The sequence below is a fragment of the Oryzias latipes genome, chromosome 20 (assembly GCF_053564925.1).
Source record: "Oryzias latipes strain Hd-rR chromosome 20, Olatipes_Hd-rR_3.1".
Taxonomy (NCBI): Eukaryota; Metazoa; Chordata; class Actinopteri; order Beloniformes; family Adrianichthyidae; genus Oryzias; species Oryzias latipes.
Window position 1 is genome coordinate 5,828,016 of NC_136256.1, and position 15,006 is coordinate 5,843,021.

At 43.4% G+C, this 15,006-nt stretch overlaps 1 protein-coding gene and 2 long non-coding RNA genes across 3 annotated transcripts in view; 1 reads left to right on the forward strand and 2 right to left on the reverse strand.

Annotated features, from left to right (window-relative positions):
• The window catches only part of LOC144988160 (uncharacterized), a 112,923-nt gene that overhangs the window by 32,572 nt on the left and 65,345 nt on the right, over positions 1–15,006 (reverse strand). The gene's annotated exons all lie outside the window — the stretch shown is intronic.
• LOC144988342 (uncharacterized) lies at positions 1,505–6,134 on the forward strand. Its single transcript, XR_013652213.1, has 3 exons — positions 1,505–2,205; positions 2,813–3,051; positions 3,163–6,134. It is a non-coding gene; the product is annotated as an uncharacterized LOC144988342 (long non-coding RNA).
• LOC144988343 (uncharacterized) lies at positions 2,076–2,774 on the reverse strand. Its single transcript, XR_013652214.1, has 2 exons — positions 2,334–2,774; positions 2,076–2,253 (listed from the first exon to the last, which is right to left on the reverse strand). It is a non-coding gene; the product is annotated as an uncharacterized LOC144988343 (long non-coding RNA).

The window sequence follows — 15,006 nt, forward strand, 5'->3', positions numbered from 1 at the left end:
CAAGATTTCCACATCACACTCTGCCACTCGGAGGAAAATCTCCGATCTGATCTCTGGAAGAAACAATTCTGCCATGGCCTTCGGGGATTGCATTCATCTTCTGATCGGTTAATAGGAAGTCCAATTCCCAGCCTGAGGTGCTTAAACCTTGTGCTATCTTAGGCACTTTAACATTGGAAGTGGGGTCATCTAGACCCCACAAGACAGTGCGCTGAACCTTTTTTCTTCTATGATTTGTGATCTTCACTGGTGTCCATGGATTACATGAAATCCTCTTCATCTTTATCCACCTTTGTCATGGTAGGGAGAACACGTCAATTTAAAGTTGGGGTTGTTGAGGGGATTTAAGATAGAGGGAGATAGTGTAAACAAGGGGATGATGGGAAATGGAGGCGGGCTTACTCTGTGCCAACAGTCCCGCTATGGTGTGAGATAACTGTAAGTATACCATGGTCCGGGTGAATACTCAATTCTGATTGGCCGCTGGGTGTGCATTAAAAAGTGATATCACTGCACCGGCTTCTTCAAAACAACCTTTTGCTTCATCGTTTGGACAAAAATAAGAGGTAACTGGTGAACTTTCTTTCTGAATTGATGCTTTATCCAACCCATCGGAAAGATCAGATCAGATATATATGTATCGCTTTATGTCGCTGAATCTTGACTGCAGCGGTGGTGCGGCGCGACGCGGACTATTTGCCTTTTGTGAAAAAAGCGAACCAAATTGGAAAAAAAACAAGAATTGAGGGTCATAAACTGGTTAACATTTATTGCTTTGGTAAGTGACCATGGTGTAGGCGGGTTAAAGGGCATCGAAGTGTTCATTGTCACTTTTTAACCCACTTCGCGTCGGACAGTTCAGGCTTCCACGGCGTGTGTTAAAAAGTGATAATGCACACTTCGTCAGCCATTAACCCTTATATAAGAAATGTATGCATAAATACAAAATTGCGCACTAATTAATACTTTGTTCACAATTAAATAAAAAATCAGAAAACATTTAATTCAATGTTTGACATTTCTGCTTTGAATACGATTTGTCTTTTAGGAATATGACTCTTGCTTCAATTCAACTCAAGTCAAGTCAAGTAAAACAACTTTATTCGTCCCCAAGCGGCAATTCTATTTTTTAAGAGAGTGGCTTGAAAATTGACATCACACAGGCACATAAAAAAACAAGCAAACTGTACAGTGCTATAAGTGTGACTCTTGCTCGTCTTAAATAGATTTCCCCATTTAACAAGTGTCAAAAGTATGTCACAGGGTCACAGTCATATACATCGATTCAACTGAGTGAGCATGCGCTCTGAGCCTCATTTATTAAACTAAAACAGAATTAAACTTTCTAGAATGTTATCGATGCCCTGGAAGGGAAATAATCTTGATACCAAAGCTCTGTTGAATAAAAAAACAGTTTACATCAGGGTTGTCCTGCTGCATTTTTGTTGCCAGGTGAGAACAGCTGTTTCTATTAAACAATGCACCAGACCCAGAAGTGGTGGGGAAAAGAGCAGCAGACATCCCTCATATTAGCAGTAAAAAAAAAAAAAAGTCAATGTTTGTCAAAAAAAGAGATGAAAGTAAGAGAGTGATGAAACCAAATAAAACAAAAACCAGAGCAGGTGGCGGAGGGATCCCCACTTCTCTTGAGTTTTTGGCATGTACATGCAGCCTTTTCTTATGAAAGAGAACAATTGTAATAAAAATCATTTCACTTTTACATGTCTAAGTATTTCGTCTGTTAAATCACTGTCAATCAAACTGTCACAAAGACTCGGTTTGCATTAAATAAGCTGTTATGATGTCATAACAAAAAGTCACAAAGTCTGCACTCAACTCAACGAAGCAGAAGAACTGACTTTCCAGGTGTAAGGTTTTTCTGATGCTGTCTTACAGCTCTGGCTGTATTTGGTTTTGTTGTGATCTGTCTGTTCTCTCTTTTGTGTATTTTATGTGTGTATTTATATACCAGAGTTATGCCCCTCAACTTATCCACGGGCGGCAGTTTAGCTCAGGCAGTAGAGCAGGTTGTGTCATGATCGGTAGGCGGGACAGACCCAGACGCTGAAACCCAGAATGATCACAAGAGTGTTTTAATGTCAATTCTGTTTTGGCTGTAAGATGATCCTTGGCGAGAGCGTGGCTCGTGGCGTGGCTGGAGGCAGAGTAGCGGCAGAGCGTCTCCGGATTTCGTCGTAGCAACAGGTAAGCAGCCGAGGTTTTCCACACAGGTGACCTTCGTCGTGATGAATCCTGTGACAGGGATACACAGGGTTAGAACGTGGCAAGACGAGAGTAAACAAGGCATGAGCAGGCAGACCAGGCGTAGTCACCATAAGGGGTAACGATCTGGCGTCGAATGGATGGACTGGATCTCCTTAAGAGCAGACGGGTTGATGAAGGCGAAGTGGTCACAGCTGGTGGAATCCGGAACAGAGCAGGAGGAGGCGGGGCAGACAGGGGCACCGTGACAGGTTGTCCAACAACCGAATGGTTGGCGGTTCAATCCCTGCATCCCTTCCCCCGAGCGCGGCTAATTTGCAGCTCACCACTCCCCCCAGGGGATGGGTCAAAATGCAGGGAAGACTTTCCCCATAGTGTGATATATAAAATAAATTTAAAATAAAATACCCTAGACAACTACTAATGGGCATAGGACTGTCTTTTTTGTAATATTAGGACAACTTTTTTCAGTGTTAAGGCCCACAAATCTTTAGCTTAGTGAATTCCCTCAAAAGTTTACATTTTACGTGGCATCAGCATGTGTGGCTCAAATTAAATCTTTACACTCTGAAACTTCTGTTTTCCACAGAAAGACCCACTAATGACTCAGAGCTGTAGTGCAAAGCCAGCGCAGACTGCCAACTGTGTTCGGTCAGGATCTGCCTTTAAGAGTTTTGTGGCTTTGGCAGCCAGGAGACGGCAGGAAAGGCCATCAAACAGGAGCAGAACATGGTGTGTGCCGTCGGGAGGAAACCAAGACAGAGTTGCTTTGGTTCTGAAGGCCAGCTCAGGCTTTGGAGACGTTTTAGAGCCAAACCTTCTCAGTAGGTAAATTACTAAATCTCCAGTGGGTGGTGGTGGGGGTTCAGGTTTAATGGTTATTAGGTGTTTATGTTGGTATGAAAATGTTGTTTAACAGAAACCTTCCCGCTTCTGCAGCAGTTCATTCAAGGCCTGCTCTGACCTCAGTGGAGGCGGGGCTCACTGCCAGCAAGGCGGCCATCGTGGCTGACCGCTTCTAACCGTTCTAAGAAGATGACGTGTTTTTGGAAGCTCTGTCGGGATCTTAACAATGAAACCGCAGAAGAAGACAAAGTGGGAATGAAGCTCCTGCAGGTCATTTTTAAGAGACTTTTCTGTGTCAGCTCAAACTAAACATCCCAAAAATCATTTTATGCTGGTTTGTCCCTAAAATCATACACTTTAAATTCCTGAACTAACATTTTTTCTTTTCTTTTTAGATGTTAAGTTTTTTTTACTGATTGTTTCATTTTTAGAGTCATCGTGTCAGGTCTCTGACATTTTTCACAAAAATACTATTGTATTTGTACTTTGAAATATTATTCTTGCCTCTGAGATACTCTTAATATATTTAGGGATGAGTTGGAAGGACATAATCTCCCATCTAACATTATTTAAAAAATAAATACTTCCTTAATAATAGTAATAACCATGGAACAATAACAATTTGTATAAACCAACTTGTATTTTTTTTCAGTTCTGACTTCAATGAGTTATCTTAAAATAATGTTTAATTGGAAAGTTTATGTGTAAATTTCTGATGATGTGTTTTGACTGTAAGGACAGGTAAAGCATCTGTGTGCGTTGAACAGACCTCAAGATGTAACTCCTTCTGACTTTACTCTTATACACCAACCGAGCCTCATCTTCCGCTCAGGCACATTTAAAACCCCTTTTTTTTTATATATAACCTACAGTGCGCCTCATAATCCCGAACACATTATATCTGGATTAAGACTGGTTGTACTTAAAGACCTCAGACATCTCAGTCCAAAAAAGCGCAGTGCTGAAAGCAGCTAAGAAACTGCGCAGGACCCTCAAGTTCCCAGTCCTCTGGTAGAGGACCCGGGCTTGAGGGAGAAACCACCCGCAGCGGGTGAGTGGGGCGAGGGTTTTTTTATGTATAAAAGAGGGACTTTGTGTAGTGAAAATGGTCACAGTATAACTAAAACTAGGCTTTTAAAAGAGAACCCAGGAAAAGAAGAAAACCTTTGGTTTGAAGCCTCAGAAATCAGGCTGAGTTCCAGGAACAGACTGCTTTAAAAGACTTACTCACAAGCCATCAAAGCGCTTAAAACTTCAGCCGCAAATGTTTGAATTTGACTGCCCTAAAGATCTACTTTACTGCAGAGTTCCGGTCAGACACTGGTCTTGCTGAAAACAGTCTACTGGGTGGGGAGTGTCACATGTGCTCCCGTAATGAAAGCTTTCTGGGTAATTTAACACGGATGTTTTTCTTGACGAATTACAGTCACGGACGATTTGTCCTGGAATAAAATCACTGAGGTCAATTATCACAAATGGGTGCGTTTTCCTTGTGAAGCCAAGGCTGGTGGGGGTTGTCTTCTAGCAGTGGGGTTGTGACGACAGTCATTTCCCTCCGGGTTCCACAGATGCTGAGAAAATGTTGAAGCTGAGAGCAAATCCAGCAGTTCTTCAGGTAGCTATGTCGGCTTTCTGCGAATTCTACTGAGCTGCCTGTAAAAAATGCTTCTGCTTTTATTTTGGAGTTTTACCTGGGGCTGTTTGTTGACGTAGCAGAAATCTGAGCAAGAATCAGGAGAAGAAATGTAGGAACTTTCAAAACACTTTGACCTCTTTAACCATGTAATGGAAAAATAGGAGGCAGGCAAGAAAAAGGGTTTTACTGCAGAAAAAAAACCTTTTTACAATCTTTGCTTCAACAACGATCAGAGCACAGAAAATAAAGTGAAGCTGAGCACATCAACAAGGCATGTCATAGTTTGGTTGTCCGACACCTTCAGTTTTACTTCCCCCTGAAAAGTTGCTGACTCAGCAGTCTGCCAAGTTGTGCTGGACCACCATGATTCATGAGCTGGAAGTCCTCAGCAATCAGCTTTAATCACAGCATAAAACATAAAACGACTAAAATTGCCTTTTTCCCAACCACAAAGAGCCATAAAGGCCAGCAGGAACGCCGTTTGGGGTCAGCAGGATGGTTTTTGAGGTCGTGGGTTTGGCTCACCGGAGGCTGAGGCTTCCCAACCTTCATCTGATTTACAGCCTTTCCCAAGAAACACTTTCTGTGTTTAAAGGATCTTCTGAGAGCATAATGAGACTTCTGTGCTGTGTTCTTATCTAGTGAGGGTTAACTTCAATGTCTGCAGGTCAGTGTTTACATTTAGTTTCAGGAAGGAGGCAGGACATCAGACCAAAAAGAGACATGATCCATGTACAAAAGACAGATGGGGCTTTCGCAAGGAGTTTCTCCAACCAGAGCCCATTTTCCCAGCTAAACTGTATCTTTAAAAGCAGTTTCAGTCTTAGATTGTTGGAGTTTACTGTAGATTATGAAGGAGTTTATGAAAATATAATACAGTTACAGTGAAGCTTTGATGCAATTTCAATGAGGAAGATCTACCTGACTAACAGGTCGGTTGGGTTTTTACGTCACTCAACACTTCATCATCAATCAGGACTTACTCTGAACCAACAGCTAAGTAGCCCGTCTTTCTTCTCACCATTATATCTTTGCCTTTAGATTAATGAATGGTTGTTTCTGCATTCTAGATCAGGGGTGCCCATTAAGTTGATCGCGAATGACCTGTCGATCGCAAAGGATGTGTGGGTAGATCGCTGGCCATCAAATATAAATAAACAAAAAAATAAAAATGTATTTGAAAATAATTGACATCAGCGAATAATAATCCTCGACGTATAGTACATTACTTGATTGACATGCAGAACGGCCAATCAAACATCCTCTGATCCATACGTCACCCAACAAGCTGGTTTAACTTCACTGTGTACAGTCTGTATTCCATCAAAATAGACTGTAAAAACAGTGGTCTAGACAGTTATTACTCAGTCATTTTTTTGCCAGAATATCCATTCTAACTCTGATACCTTCTTCTTAACATCTCCTTTCTAATCCTAAAATATTTTTTTCTTTATCGCATCTTATTTAAGCTATCAACTGACCAGTCAGATGCCTTAGTTAAAGCATGTGGGTCTGACGTCGAACGTCTATAGTGTTTGATTGACAGATTTTGGGTAAACAATGGCAGCAGAATTCATCCAGGCCGTCTGTTAAGACCCTTTCCTTCTCATTTTGCAATTCTTCTAAAAGAAAATTAAATATTTTAAAGAAATATTAAATAAAAATAAATGTTAACAAATGTAAAATTACGGGTTCACAGATTCAAACGTTGGAATGGTTCTCTCCCAAGGGCTTGTATAATTCTCACGAGCCCGCGTTATTGACCATATAAGGGAAATCTGAATAGAGTCCATTAGACAAATGCTGCAAAACTTTATCAAAATTCTAGAAATGTCGACAAAACACAATTTTGTTTCCTAGTAAATCCTAATTATGCAAATACACACAAACCAAGTCATGCGAGTCAGTTTTCATTCAAAAACACAGATGATTTACAGTTTATCCATTTAAATTTCTGTCTTTGTTTATCTCATTACAATGCATGGAAAACACGGAGGATGTTTAGAGATCGAATTTATTTATTTGAAAAAGTTCTATAAAAGCATCGGTAATCACCTCTCCATGTCTGGGTTCAGATCATTCACTCTCTCGCTTTCTGCCTCTACATCTGGGAAAGGAGGGGGAAAATAAAAACAAGAATCAAACTAGAGGATCTATAACTGATTTGATGAAAATAAGAAAAATATCATAAGATTTAGGAGGCCCTGAGCAGGCTGCCTATCCATCCCGCAGCAGCACTCTGTCTGCGGCCAGCCAGTCACCTGGGTGCCGGCATAGCAAACAAACGTGCTCCGCCCCCGTGCATAACAAACTGCAATGCCAGGATCCGGCGGAACGACCGTAGTCTGGAAATCTGTCCAGGCTGTATCCCTCCTTCGCCTTACAGTAGCCGGGACGGGTTCCGGCAACTCTGCGGCCCCAGTGGGTTGAGAAAATGAATGCAAACTGTCTACCTGTGCAGTGTTGTTGGTCACATGATTAGAAAAAAGTGTTTCCATAGCAGTTTTGCAATGGAAAATGTGTCCATTTCAATAAGCCTCAAAAACCACCTCCTCCTAGCACAAATATCTTTTCGAAATTCAAATTTTTCCACTTTCCACCAATTTATTAAAATAAATCCAATTTCATAGTCAATGGAAACGCAGCATTAAAGAGGCAGAGGCGTAGAAATTCCTGTTTGGCGACAGTAGTTGCCATAGATACAATGACTGCGACTCAGACCAATCACTGTCAACTGATTTCAAAATGGGGGGGCCTCATTTCGCAAGAGCCGGAGGTAAGACATTTTCTATGGGTGATGGATTTTTTTTACAATCTATGATTGGATAGCCTTTTGCCGATGGAGGGTCACTCCAGCCCGCAGGAGTGTTTATTGAGGCCCTGGCTGGATTGGAAGCGAGACAGAGACACTTACCCAGCCGTCCCGCCACTGCGCCTTCTGTCAGGTCTGCGGTCCCACCGGGGATCCAAGCAGCAGTGTTGTCGAGATGCACACGGTATTGGAGCTTTGCCCACAGAGCAGAAACCTGCGCGGCGTGCAGTCTGTCGTTCACCCACCGGTCCCCGCCACCCATTAGAAAGCCTGAGAGGGCGGTGGGGGGATCCTGCGCGCTCTGGGATGCTTGGTTGATCTTTAGCATATGCTTGTCTCAAAGATTACGCCAATAAAAAAATTGCTGGGCGCCAGATGTGGAGCTTTCTTCCTCATCATCATCAGAAAGGCATGAGTGTTGAGTGTCAGACTCCCAACCGTAACTGGCCCAAGGTCACTCACTCAAAAAAGAGCCTAGTACAGAATGTAAATGCAACGGTTTTTGTTGTCAGCGCTGCGGTGCACTGACAGCATGCGCTGACACGACAACTAGGAACACATGTTGACGGCAAAAAGACTTCTCATCATGCTGTAATCTTACATCTTCATCTAACTTTACCAATTTAATTCAAAGTAATTTTAATTTACTTAAAAATCTGATCTTCAGAGTAAGTCTGCCTTTTTAAGCACATAGACATGAGTACAGACCAAAAGTTTGAACATACCTTCTCATTCAAATAAATGGGAAGGCAAAAAAGTGTGAGCACCCCTGTTCTGGATGGTTCATGATCCCTCCTCCACCGCGTTCTCCACCTACAGCGCTGCTTTGGAATGATGGTCTCTAACCACCATCAGTGTCTTGGCTCTGGGGTTTATTTATCCATTGTCAGAGTTCATCCCAAGCATGTAAGACGCCATTAACCCAGAGCCTAACCGTCACAGTTTATGGGCTTATTTAATGCACATATTTCATTACACAATGAAATCTTAACACACATTCTTAATGTCTCTACTTATTGAAATAGTTTTAGTCAGAAACATGCTTCTTTTTGCTTTATCAAACTGAAATAAAAATCTCTTTTTCACTTTTTGACCATCAGGAGGAAAACATTTTCCTTCCAGCTTTCCCTCATATTTTTAAATGGTTAAGCACGGCAGTCCCTGCTTTTACTCTCTTTAAAGACCAAGCTCATTAACACTCTCATACAGCGATGGCAACAGAGCTGACATGCTCGTCACACCCCAAATTTCTCTTGTGCTTTCAAAATAAAACGTTATAAAGAAATCTTTTTGTCATGGCTAGCAGGCTGTGGCAGACCCAGGTGCTGGAACCCAGAAGGATACTCGGCAGACAGATTGTTAAGAATTAATAGATTTAATTCTGGGAACGGGATTTGTAGGGCAGAATCCGTAGCAGATGGTTGGAGATTCTTGAGGGCGATCACCGTGGTCCAGAGGGAAGCCAGAGGGACGCCGAGACAGGAAGCAGCGAGAGGTGAGTGCAGCCCTTGTGTTCTTGACGAGAGCACGATCCTGAGCAGTTGACAAAAGCAAGGAGTTAGTCAGGGTAACGAGAACCAGAGCGAGACAATACAAGAGGAGGCCAGTGAAGCACCGTGGAGTACAACGAACTAGCGTCGAGTACAGGTCCTGGTTCTCCTTAAGAGCCTGGGTCCTGATGAGGCTGACGAGGAGCAGCCGTTGTCAGCAGGTGGACTTGATGAAGAGGGCCCAGCCGGGGGCACCGTGACAGTACCCCCCCCCCCCCCCCAACGACCGCCTCCAGGCGGAACAGGGCGGCGATCGGGATGGGCCCGGAAGAAGTCTTCGATGAGGGAGGGGTCTAGGATGAAGGAGCGCGGAACCCACGACCGCTCCTCCGGGCCATAACCCTCCCAGTCCACCAGATACTGGTATCCACGACCCCGGCGCCGAACATCCAAGACCCGGCTGGCGGTGTAGGCCGGGGCGCCGTCGATGAGCCGGGCGGGCGGTGGGGAAGCGGACGGCGGGCAAAGGGGGCTTTGGTGGACAGGTTTGATTTGGGACACATGGAAAGACGGATGGATTTTGAGTGCGGCAGGCAATTTCAGACGGACATAGGTGGGATTGATTATGCGCTCAATGGGGAATGGGCCAATGAAACGCGGCGCCAATTTCCGGGACGTGGCCTGGAGAGGAATGTTCCTGGAGGACAGCCACACTTGCTGTCCTGGCACATAGTTAGGGCTGGCAACACGGTGACGATTTGCGATCTGGCGGTTACCTTCTGCAGTCCGGAGGAGGGCGGCCCTGGCCTGGCGCCAAACGTCCTGACAGCGCTGCAGGTGTAGTTGGACAGAAGGTACCGCCAGATCGAGCTCCTGTGAGGGGAACAGAGGTGGAGAGTAGCCCAACGAGGCCTTAAAAGGGGACATGCCTGTAGCCGAGGAGGGGTGGTTATTGTGTGCATACTCCACCCAAACGAGATAGTCCGACCAGTCCTCAGGGTTTTGCGCCGCCAAACAGCGGAGGGCAGCCTCCAACTCCTGATTAGCCCTCTCTGCCTGGCCATTGGATTGCGGGTGGTATCCAGATGTGAGGCTGGTGGAGGCTCCGAGGGCGGAGCAGAAAGCCGTCCAGACCTGCGAGGTGAATTGTGGACCACGGTCAGACACAATATCGGAAGGGATGCCGTGATGACGGAAGACATGGTTAACCAGAATGTTGGCAGTGTCAGTAGCAGAAGGGAGTTGGTGTAAGGGGATGAACTGAGCAGCTTTGGAGAACCGGTCTATAACAGTGAGAATAACAGTAAACCCATGAGAGGGGGGCAGGCCTGTGACGAAGTCCATAGCGATGTGGGACCAGGGTCGGTGAGGCGCAGGCAGAGGCTGGAGATGGCCGGCAGGAGGCGAGTTGGAGGACTTAGCCCTGGCGCAGGTGGTACAGGCGGCGATGTACTGGCGTACATCCGCATCCATGGAGGGCCAGAGGGCCAGAGGGTCCGATGAACACCACCATGGCAGGCGATCTTGGAGCTGTGACCCCAGGTGATGACATCGGACCTGAGTCTGTCGGGAACAAACAGAGTGCCAGGGGGACAGGCAACAGAGTCAGGTTTCTCACCTTGGACCTGTAGTAGTTGGGTTTCTAAAGGTTTCTTTAAAGTTTTGCTGATAAAAGAGCTTCTTTTTACATCTCTTTAACCGTTTTAAACTGGCAGTTTAGCTCTGGTGTTGATAGTCTTTGAATTATTGTTACTCATTTACAGTTTACACAATTCATGTATTCCCAACAGATTGTAATGATGCGAAAAACAGCTTTGCGCTACATGCAACACTTTGGCGCAACGCTGCTTTCTCAGCATCAAATGTCGTTAATCGGTAAATGGTTGAAGAGTCACGGCATTTCAAAAGCAGGGTTTTTTTCTGTCGTGTCGAGCAGTTAAGAGGACAGTCTGATGTACCAGCTGTTTTGTAGTCAGCTGTCATGGTTTGGGTGTCTTTGCCTTAGTTTTGCTTCCTTTTGTTTCTGTCGTGTTTGAGTTCTGTTTCCTGTTTTATTTTGAAAGGTTTCCTTTTTTGTCATGCTTTTGAATTTTGACTTCCCTGGTTCCAATCTCTCCTGATCATGTTCACCTGTGTCTTGTCAGTCCTGTTTTGTATTTAAGTCTTGTCTCTGCCTTCCTCTTGTGCTGGTCCATTACCGTCTCTTCCCTGACTGGCTTCTGCCATGTTTTCATGTTTTACTCACAGTGAGTTTAGTTTTGTTTCCCTGCTCGGCAGCACTTTTTGTTAGTTTAATAAACCCTTTGCCCTGGAACCGTGTGCCTCCCGTCTCTGCATTTTGGGTCCTTCACGCTCCCCAGCCCTCCCTCCCTACCTAACAGCATCAATCCTTTGTCATTAATACTTTTCTGATGAATATTGATTTATTTGTTTTTAAACATTTTTTAATGGTGTAGGTCGATACAAGTATCAACTTGTCTCAAACATATTAATCTGGTTTGTAGGAAGTCATTGATACATCCCTATTAAATAGACCTTTTGACATACCTTAACCCTTCAAACTTGTGCAATAAACAATAATCAGCTGATTCTGATTTGGAGAAAAGCATTATTCATTATTTTCATTTAATTTATTTTTCATTACTTCACTTTGCACCAATTTGTGATTCATTAGTAACCTAAAGAGTAGCATATCGGCAAAAAGGTGTTTTTCTCTGCTTCAGAATCTGCTGGAATTACATTAATTGTGCCACCAGTTGAAGAGTTACATTCGTCGAAAGAATTTTAACCCTGGGATCAAAGCTTCAGTGCAAAAGGGTCAAAAAATCCACTTGGCTTCCCTCTGCTACCTTTACCTTCTCCATATCTGAAGCACTTTTCTTGAGTGTGCTGACTGGCCACAATTCAACTTCCGACATGCACACAAATGGATCTGTGTACAACAATCGGCCTTGAAACTGATGCTGAACTTTGAGAAGTCAATGTGGACAATTCCACCGACGTTGAACCTAAATCCCATGCAGCTGCAGCTGAGCGTCACGATGGGAAATCTGAGCCTGCATAGAAATTACATACTGAATTCCTGATGAGAAAATCCATCCTCAACTTCTTACTTACGTCACAAGTAATTTAAAAAACAGATTAAACTGTTTCTGTCTGCAGAAGCAGAAAAGTATCTCTGAGATGTTTCATCTGTTGCTCAAAAAAAAAGAAAAAATCCACTTCCACACGCGTCTTCATTCTGAACAGCTGTAGTATCTTTTCATGTGTCCAAATTCGGAATTTTGCTGTTATGAAGCAGCCGAAAAAGTCCCTGCTGTAGATACATATCATTTTTATGAATGACACCATTTGCTCCAGAAAAAAACTTCAGTGTTCTATTTGCAGACGTATTTATTTCTTTTTTTAACTTTTGTATAAAAAATCTCCATCAGTTTGCATTGGTTCATTTTTACATTACACCACTACTTTATACATGAACCATTTGTGTCCTCATTGAGGTTCATCATCATAACGTCCACTACTTCAGCTGTAGAGCCTGAACTCAAAGACACAGACTGAACTGCAAAATTACTTTCATCAAGATCAAAAATTAACACATGCAAACTATTTTTAGATTGTAAACATTTATTTTATTATCCCTAAAAATGTGAACATCAGTCAGCAAAACACACACACTTTAACACATATAAAACACACACAAAGGTGTTGGGGTCAAGGTGTGAGTTATTGTATCTAAAAGTGTTTGTGGTGTCCCTAAGAAGGACAGAACAAACTGAAGGATAGAAAATACTGGCACAACATATGTGTATTTCTATGTGTATGGGGGGGGGGGGGGGTCACTCTGTCCACACAAAAATTCTGGTTCTAACCAGAACAAAGACATTTTCTTTTATAAGACAGAAAATAAGATGTTATTAAACCTTAATATATCCTGGTAGGTCGATTGAGACGCGCATTCTTTTTCGTTAAGACATTTCAGAATGTAAAAATATTTTATCACTTCTCAGCTAAAAGTCTAAATGATATCAATGGTAGAAGACTTACATAGCACTTTCATAATCTTCCTTGAAGTCCTAAAGCACTTCACAGTCACAGTACCATTCACCCTTGCATACACATATTCATGGTGGCCTTGCTGGCGCCGACCTATAACCACCAGGAGCAATGTGGGGCTCAGTGTCTTGACCAAGGACACTTCGACACATGGGCAGGAATGACACTTGTGATCTTCTGATCAGAGGCTGACTGCTCTACCTCTGCACTACAGCTACCATTAAGTACATTTTTAAACATTTGATAAAAACTTGCACTTGAACTAGGGTTGTGCCGATACGATACCGATACCATCGTCCATCACTATGGGTGATGCCATCGTGATGCCACGCCCCCGCCACGTTGCGAGTCGACACCATAAACCGCGGTTACATGTGCAAAATATCTTGATGGGATCTGTAATGTTCTTGTTCTAAACTGTCACATTCACTGTTTTACTTCCACCATCTTGAATCTCACACACATTCCACAAATCCCGCGAGACTTCACAACAGAACAGGTAGGTATCCTATCAAATCACAGTGACACCTAGTGGTCGGAATATTACAGGATCAATGGTCGGATTAGAATCCAACCGTGTACATGGGCACAGAAAAATGTTTTCAGAATATAACAAACGTTCACTAAGGTCACACTTTCGGTCGGAATAAATCATTCCCACATGCACAGTAGGGTTTGAAAAACCGGAAAAGGATATAAGTTCCGCCGAGCGGCTATTTTTTTTTCAAACTTTATTGAATGTAACAATTCAATACAAAACAATGTTAAACAGCGCCGAGCGGCTATATACATTGACATGTCAGCTCGGTAATATACGAGACGATCTTTTAAACGTGCTTTTAATAATGTTACGATTATTATGAAACACCTGTTCGTTCATCATTTGAATTTTAATCCGTGTGGTCAGTGCTTTTTTTTCTGAACGGAGCCGGAAAGAAGCCAGGATTAGCAGTATGCTAACACGGGCTAACACACGACTGGAAACACAAATCCACGTGATTGTTTGAATGTTTTCTAAGGACTGAGCGACACAGCCCCACAGCACTGTGTGTGTGCTGACGATCCGAGCGGAGCTGTGCTCAGACACACACTTTTAGACCCGGTTCTGAGTTCGGTAGCTCGTACCCCTAGAGCTGCGGGTCGGATCGCAGTCTCAAATCTCCCACACATACCGCTCATGTAACAAAGCACCCCCCCCCTTCCCATCAAACACAAAGCTGTAAGTCCGTGCTGCACCGGTCCACTTGACTAATCAAGTGCGGGAGTGGACCAATTCTTTTCTATTTTGTTTGTTACTTTTTTTGTTAAACTCACTTCCCTCAGTTTATACTGGATCATCGCGGATGAAGCATTAGTTGGGAAATAAAGTAAAAGAACGAATAGAAATTATATAAGAACGAAAAATGTAAAAATACCCCCCCCCCCCGACGATATCATCGTCCATCCCGATGGTTGACAGCAAACATCGTCAACGGCCAATTTAGGGGACATCGCCCAACCCTAACTTGAACTCACAGGATTAATAAAACAGACTGAACATGCCACATGTATTGGTGTCACCATAGTTGATGAGTCAGTCCTGTTGGTCAGCTGTGATGAAGGTCTGTCTGTCCCAGCTCAGTTGAGGCCAGTGTCTTCTATCATATTACTGAAGTGCATTGCAGTTCCCCTATCTATCAGTCAAGCATTATTTATTTTTGATAAGTGCTTTACATGCGTCACAGCTCAGAGCGACTTTGCCCCCAATCCTCCCCTCCATTCACACATACATCCCGTAACCCCACACACACAGCAAGGGTGGGAACCGCAGCAACAACCTCAGACCAAACAGCAAAGCCCTGGTACAAAAGAATTATATGGAAACAATGCGACTAAAATCATGATAAAAGGAAGGTAAAGATAGATACATAAAATGTATTTAAAAGTGCAAGTAAATATAAATA